Raw genomic sequence first — 6,568 nt, 5'->3', positions numbered from 1 at the left:
AGAAAGATCCATAGCTTTATTTAGCATAGCAGTTATGCACTCCTTCAACACCAACCCGGACACACCAGTCACGAACTTACTCATACTAAATCTAGTGTTAGCTATCAACTCAGGAGCATACTTGGCCAACTAGTTGAACTTAAGGCAGTACTCCTTTACAGTATGGAGCCTTGCCTCAAGTTTATAAATTCTTCTACCTTTGCCTCCCTCATCTCTAACAGAAAAAAATCATCCAGGAATGCATCTTGGAACACCTGCCAAGTTATAGGAGCAGCATTCTCCCCTTTATTTTTCCTCCATGCCACAACCCATTCATGAGCAATATCTTTCAAATGATAAGAGGCTAGTTCTATACTCTCTTCCTCATTCACATGCATAACCTGGGTGATTTTTTTCACCTCCTCAAGATACAACTGTGGGTCCTCACCTATATTTGACCCAAAGAACTCGGGTGGGTTTATCTTCATAAAGTCACGAAGCCTGGCTGTGGCTACGTCAACCCCTTACTGACATAAAACAGCAACCAGATTATTTTCCTGCATAATAGCAGTCACCGCTTGGGCAAAAGTCTGGAAAGTAGCCCAAAATTCGGCATGGGTCGCATTCTCATTCAGGGGATCAACAGGTTAAGGTGGCTCATTATTCCTATGGGCATTTTCTCTTTGGGGAGGCATTTTCTATCATATAAGAGCACGAATTAATAGCAGATAGAGATAGTTGTAGGCACGATAAACTCTAAAAGAAATAGATGACTTTTCCTAAAATATCTCGTAGCCTCTTGCTCATAGATGTGGCGCGTTTCATACCAATGGTCAAGACTCTACGTAACATGGCTTTTCAAACTCCCTAGGACTCCTTAAACCTTAGGCTCTGATACCAAGTTTGTAACGCCTCAAAATCTTATCCCAAAGCATCACACGATGCTCAATGCTACAAGTAGCCTTAACCTAACCCTTTGAGACTACTACTAAATCTCATATTTACTCCAGGGATTCAAAATCAGATAATAAGAATAAATCTCAATTGAAAAGACTGAAAATATAATGTCAAAAACACAAAATACTAAAAATATCTGACAAACATCTAAAACTCTAGTCTGACAAAGCCTCTACTACTCAAGATCTAGAGAGCCATTGGGACAAATCCCCAACTGACTCATACTTAATTGAAAAGAAATAAATACTGATATCAAATATGAGGATCTGAGAAATAGATCCTCAAACTATGAGGACTCACCAACTGCAGAGTGTAGATCAAGGTACTCGGAGATCACTAACGATGTTGAGACTGAGCACCTGAACCTACATTATAAGACAATACAGCACATAGACCTATATGTGGATCAGCACTTTGAGGATTTACTGAGTATATGGGAGTGTATGCATTTACATAAACAATATCATTACTCTTTATAAAATCTAGCATGCAAATATGAATACTCACATGGCTTGAATAAGTCTGAAACATAAATCTATTAAATCAGGAATAATGAAACATGTAGTACAAATCTCGTGAGTCATTATACTTTAACTCAAAAATCTATATTCTTCTCTCATTCTCAAAACTTGTAAGCTAAGGGAATCTTTAAACTATGCTTTCTAAACTCATGATTTCATCTTGAGGAGAATGGAACTTCTTTGAAACTCAAGGACTTAGAACTTTAGAAACTTCAAGACATGGAAAAAAACTCTAGACTCTTATAAATTTGGGAGTTTCTTCTATTCGACATAAACCATGTGAACTACATGGAGTCCAATGTCTCACCCATATTGGGGAGAGTTGTTCTACCCTTGCCATCAAAATAGAACCTCAACTCTAGTGATCACTATCTTGGCCTCAGGCCCATAAATCTCAATCCTACAAGGGCACGTAGTTCTAGAAAAGTAGGATGCACTAAACCTGCACTTCCCGCTCGGTGCTAAATACTACTCCCGTACTCAAGCTCAGCATTTTTAGAAAATCCACCTCAAAATAACTCAAGGGTCTATAGTGAAAACCAAATTATAATTCTCTTAGCTTTAAATCATAAAGACTGAATAATGTGGATTCCTGTCTTAACTCAGGCTTCAAAGCAATCTTTCTTTAAACTCAAAGTACTTGTTGATTTAATCATACTAAACAACATACTCTTCAAGAAACATCAAAACTCATACTTGGTTTAAAACTTATACCCATGATCAAATAATCTCAGTTTCATAATAAAGCTTAAATCACAACATCAATCTTGAAAATATCAAATCAATACGATGATGTGCAACTCATAGCATAATTTCTCAACTCATGCCATAAAATAGTGAAATAATCATGCAAATCAAAACTTGAACAACTCGTAATCTCATAATCTCAAAATAAAGTAATTTGAGTATAAATCCGCTTGCAAAAATATGAAATTCTTTATTAAAAATCAATAATTTAGGCACAAAAATGAAAGGATTGTTCTTGTCCAAACCCCACATACCTTGAATTGGAAGCTTTGGATGAACTTTCACTTTTGGGACTCTAGTCGTGCCCTTGAATGAGGGTTCTTGAATCTTGACTCAATTTAGAAAATCTATGGTGAACCCTTGAGATTCTTAGAAGAGGATTTTGGATACTTAGGGTTTTCGATTGAGGGAAATTTTGAAAAATCTCATATGATGCTTGTAGTGGCCCTAAATTTTGATGTTTGAATAGTTTAAGAAGCTTGGAAAAAGTCCAAAGTGCCTTTTTTAACTTCTTTATAAAACTGGAAAAATTAAACTGGAAACCCAATTTTATGGGCCACCGTGATGCGCCACTATCGCGGTGGCTCACTGGAAATTGAAAAATCGGAATCTGGGAGGCACCACAATGTAAAGCCATCGCGTTATCCCACGGTAGGGATCTGGAAGTTCAGCGCGATGCGTCACGATCGTGCTAGGCCACTGAAAATTAACTATTGGGAAATTGGGGTCCTCCGTGATGCGCCACTATTGCGGAGTTCTACTGCAATTTGACAATTGTTAAATAGACCCTCTCCGCGACACACCAAACACTAAAATGATGGTGTTTTACGACTAGAACTTATATTAGCCATAACTTCTTATCCGTTTATCGAATTTGGGCGGATCTTATATCGTTGGAAAGCTAATTAAATTTCCCACATGATAAAAAGTTAAAATTAGGGAAAATCCATATGGTTTAAATGTTAATCACTTGGGAAGTCATTTCTTAACCCTCTAGAGATGAAATTAGGCTTAAGGAAAAGTTTAGGGTATTATAAGAAGGGATAGTAGACATTGGACTAAGAAAAAGAATTGGGAAAGTTCTTATTTGACAGTTAGTGCTCCTTATCCTCAGTCATCGATGATTGTTATTTTCAGGCTAGTGGTGGTCCTAAGGAACAGTTTTCAGTCTCAAGTTAGTGGAGCTCAGTCGACCCCACCTTACCTCCTTTATTGATTTTGTGGACCTTCACTATGGATATTATGGGAAGGGAAGGAATTTATATTTTAATTGTGGTTTTCCTGGTTATTTGCATTGAAATTGTCTGATAACTAAAGTTTTCACTGAAGCTAATAAGTTTCTGATCTCAACTTCTTCGGCTCCTCTACCTAAGGGCACCACATCAGGCACCGAAAATGGTCGAAATCACCTCTATGCACTTGCTACTCATCAAGAATCTGAGGCATCACCAAACATTATCAATTTATGTTACAACTCTTCTCTTGTAGTTTTTATTGTTTAATTGATCTGGGTTTTACCCTATCTTATATGACCCCTTATGTCTCTTTACACATTGATTTTAGTTCTAGAAATATTTTTGACCCCTTTTCTGTGTCTACTCCAGTAGGTGATCCTATTATTGCTAGAAAAATTTTTAGGGGTTGTGTGGTGTCCATTCTTCATAGAAAGACATTACTGGATGTTATAGAACTTGATATGATGGATTTTTATGTAATCTTGGCGATGGATTGGCTCCATTAATGCTATTCTTCTTTAGCTTATAGAACTCGAAAGGTCAGTTTCTATTTTCCAAATAAACCAGTAATTAAATAGGAAGGGAGTTCCTTAGTGCCCAAAGAGAAGTTTATTTCTTATCTTAGAGCTCAATAAATAATATCCATAGGGCGTCTATATTATCTGGTTTGGGTTAAGGATTCTAGCTCTAAAAGTCTCTCTTTGCAATCTATCATCTGGTTGATGAGTTTCCTAAAGTTTTTCCCTATCCTTCCGATATAGAAGTAAATTAGGATTAATTTTCTACCAGATACCGATACCATTTCCACTCCTTATAGGATGGATCAAACTAAACTAAAGGAACTAAAAGAGCAGTTAAAGGATCTTCTTAATAAGGTTTTCATCTGTCCTAGTGTTTCTCTGCAGGGTGCTCCTTTACTTTTTGTGTGAAAGAAGAATGGGTCCCTTTGGATGTCTACAGATTATCGATAGTTTAATAAGATTACAGTGAAAAATAAGTATCCTATCTCTATGATTGATGACTTCTTTGATCAGCTTTAAGGTGCTAAATGTTTCTCAAAACTCGATCTTCGTTTAGGCTACCATGAGCTGAAAATTAGGGAGGTTGATATTCCAAACACTTATTTCCAAACCCGATACGACCATTATGAGTTATTGGTTATGACATTTGGGTTAACTAATTCTTCGGCTCCATTCATGGATATTATAGTATTCATTAATGACATCTTGGCTCTAACAGTGAGGAGGATCATGCCAGTCACCTCCAAATTTTGTTGCGGACTCTTAAGGACTAGAAATTATATACAAAATTTTCTAAGTATGAATTTTGGCTAAGTGTTGTGAAATTTTTGGGCTTGTTATTTCTAGTGAAGGGATTAAGGTAGATCCACAGAAAGTTGATGCAGTTAAGAAAAGGACTAAACCCATGACTCCAACTGACATTTGGAGATTTTTAGGTTTGGCAGGATAATATAGGAGGTTTGTGGAGATTTTCTCATCTATTGTTTCTCCACTAACGAAGTTAACTTAGAAAAAGGTTAAGTTTTAATGGTCTAAAGTTGAAGGATAAGTTGACTTCTACACCAATTTTTACCCTTCCCGAGGGTACTAATAGGTTTGTTATATATTGTGATAGTCCCATGAGGGACTGGGTTGTGTTTTGATGCAACATAGTAAGGTTGTAGCCTATTCTTCTAGGCAGCTAAAGGTTCATGAGAGAAATTACTTGACCCATGATCTAGAGTTGGCGGTTGTGGTCTTTGCCTTGAAGATGTGGTGTTATTATCTGTATAGGGTGATGTGGATATTTATTCAGACCATTGCTGTTGATTCAGAAGGAATTGAACTTCGGGGAGAGGCGGTGGCTCGATCTACTTAAGGATTACAACATGTGCCTTCACTACAATCCAAATATAGTTAATGTGGTAGTTGATGCTCTTATAAGGTTGTTTATTAGAATCTTATCTCATGTTGATGAGAAGAAAAGAGGATTGGTGAAAGATATTCATATATTGGCTACCTTGGGAGTTCATCTTTTAGACACTATGGATGAAGAAATGGTTGTTTAGAAAGTGGTTAAATCATCTCTTAGTGCTGAGGTGAAAGAGAAATGGATTTTTGATCCTATACTTATACAGATTAAGGATGAAGTGAGTCAGCAAATGGTTATGGCTTTTGAGATTGAGGAAAATGGCATTCTGAGGTATCAAAGAATGTTCTCTGTTCCCAATGTTGATGGGCTACGAGAAAAGATTTTAACTGGGGCTTACGAGTCTTGATATCTAGTTTATGTTGGTTTAACCAAGAAGTATCATGACTTGAAGAAAATCTACTAGTGGAATAATATGAAGAGAGATATGGTGATCTTTGTGGCTAAGTTTACAGTTTATCAGCAAGTTAAGATTGAGAATTTAAGGTCTAGTGGTATGTCTCAAGAGATAGAATTACCTATGTGTAAGTAAGAGATGATTAATATGGATTTCATTATCGGTCTTCCGCGGTCTCGTAATCAGTATGATTCTATTTTGATCATTGTGGATAGAATGACTAAGTCTACTCACTTCTTGATTGTGAGGATTAACTACTCATAAGAGTATTATGCTAAGTTGTTCATACAGGAGATATTTAAGTTGCATGGAGCATCGGTGTCCATCATTTCAAATCAGGGTGTGCAATTTTCTTCTCACTTCTGACGTTTATTAAAGAAAGGTTTGGGTACTCATGTGAACCTTAGAACCGTTTTCCACCTTCAAATAGATGGACAAGTGGTGTGTACCATCCAGACTTTGGAATGTATGATAAGGACCTGTGTGATTGATTTTAAGGGTAGTTTGTTTGACTATTTGACTTTTATTGAGTTTACTGACAATAATAGTTATCATTCTAGCATTCAAATGGCTTCTTTCGAGGCACTCTATGGTAGAAGATGTAGCTGTCCTATTGGGTGGTTTGGGGTAGGTGAGAATAAGTTTCTTTTCCTTGACTTGGTTTGCCAAGCCATGGAGAAGTTGAAAGTGATTAGGGAGAGACTTAAGACTACTCAAAATTTCCAAAAGTCTTATGCGGATATGAGGCGAAGGGAGTTGGATTTTGAGGTGAGCGATTGGGTATTCTTGAAGGTTTCTTCTAT

This window comes from Capsicum annuum, chromosome 8 (assembly GCF_002878395.1).
Source record: "Capsicum annuum cultivar UCD-10X-F1 chromosome 8, UCD10Xv1.1, whole genome shotgun sequence".
NCBI lineage: Eukaryota > Viridiplantae > Streptophyta > Magnoliopsida > Solanales > Solanaceae > Capsicum > Capsicum annuum.
Note: the sequence above shows the minus strand (reverse complement) of the source record.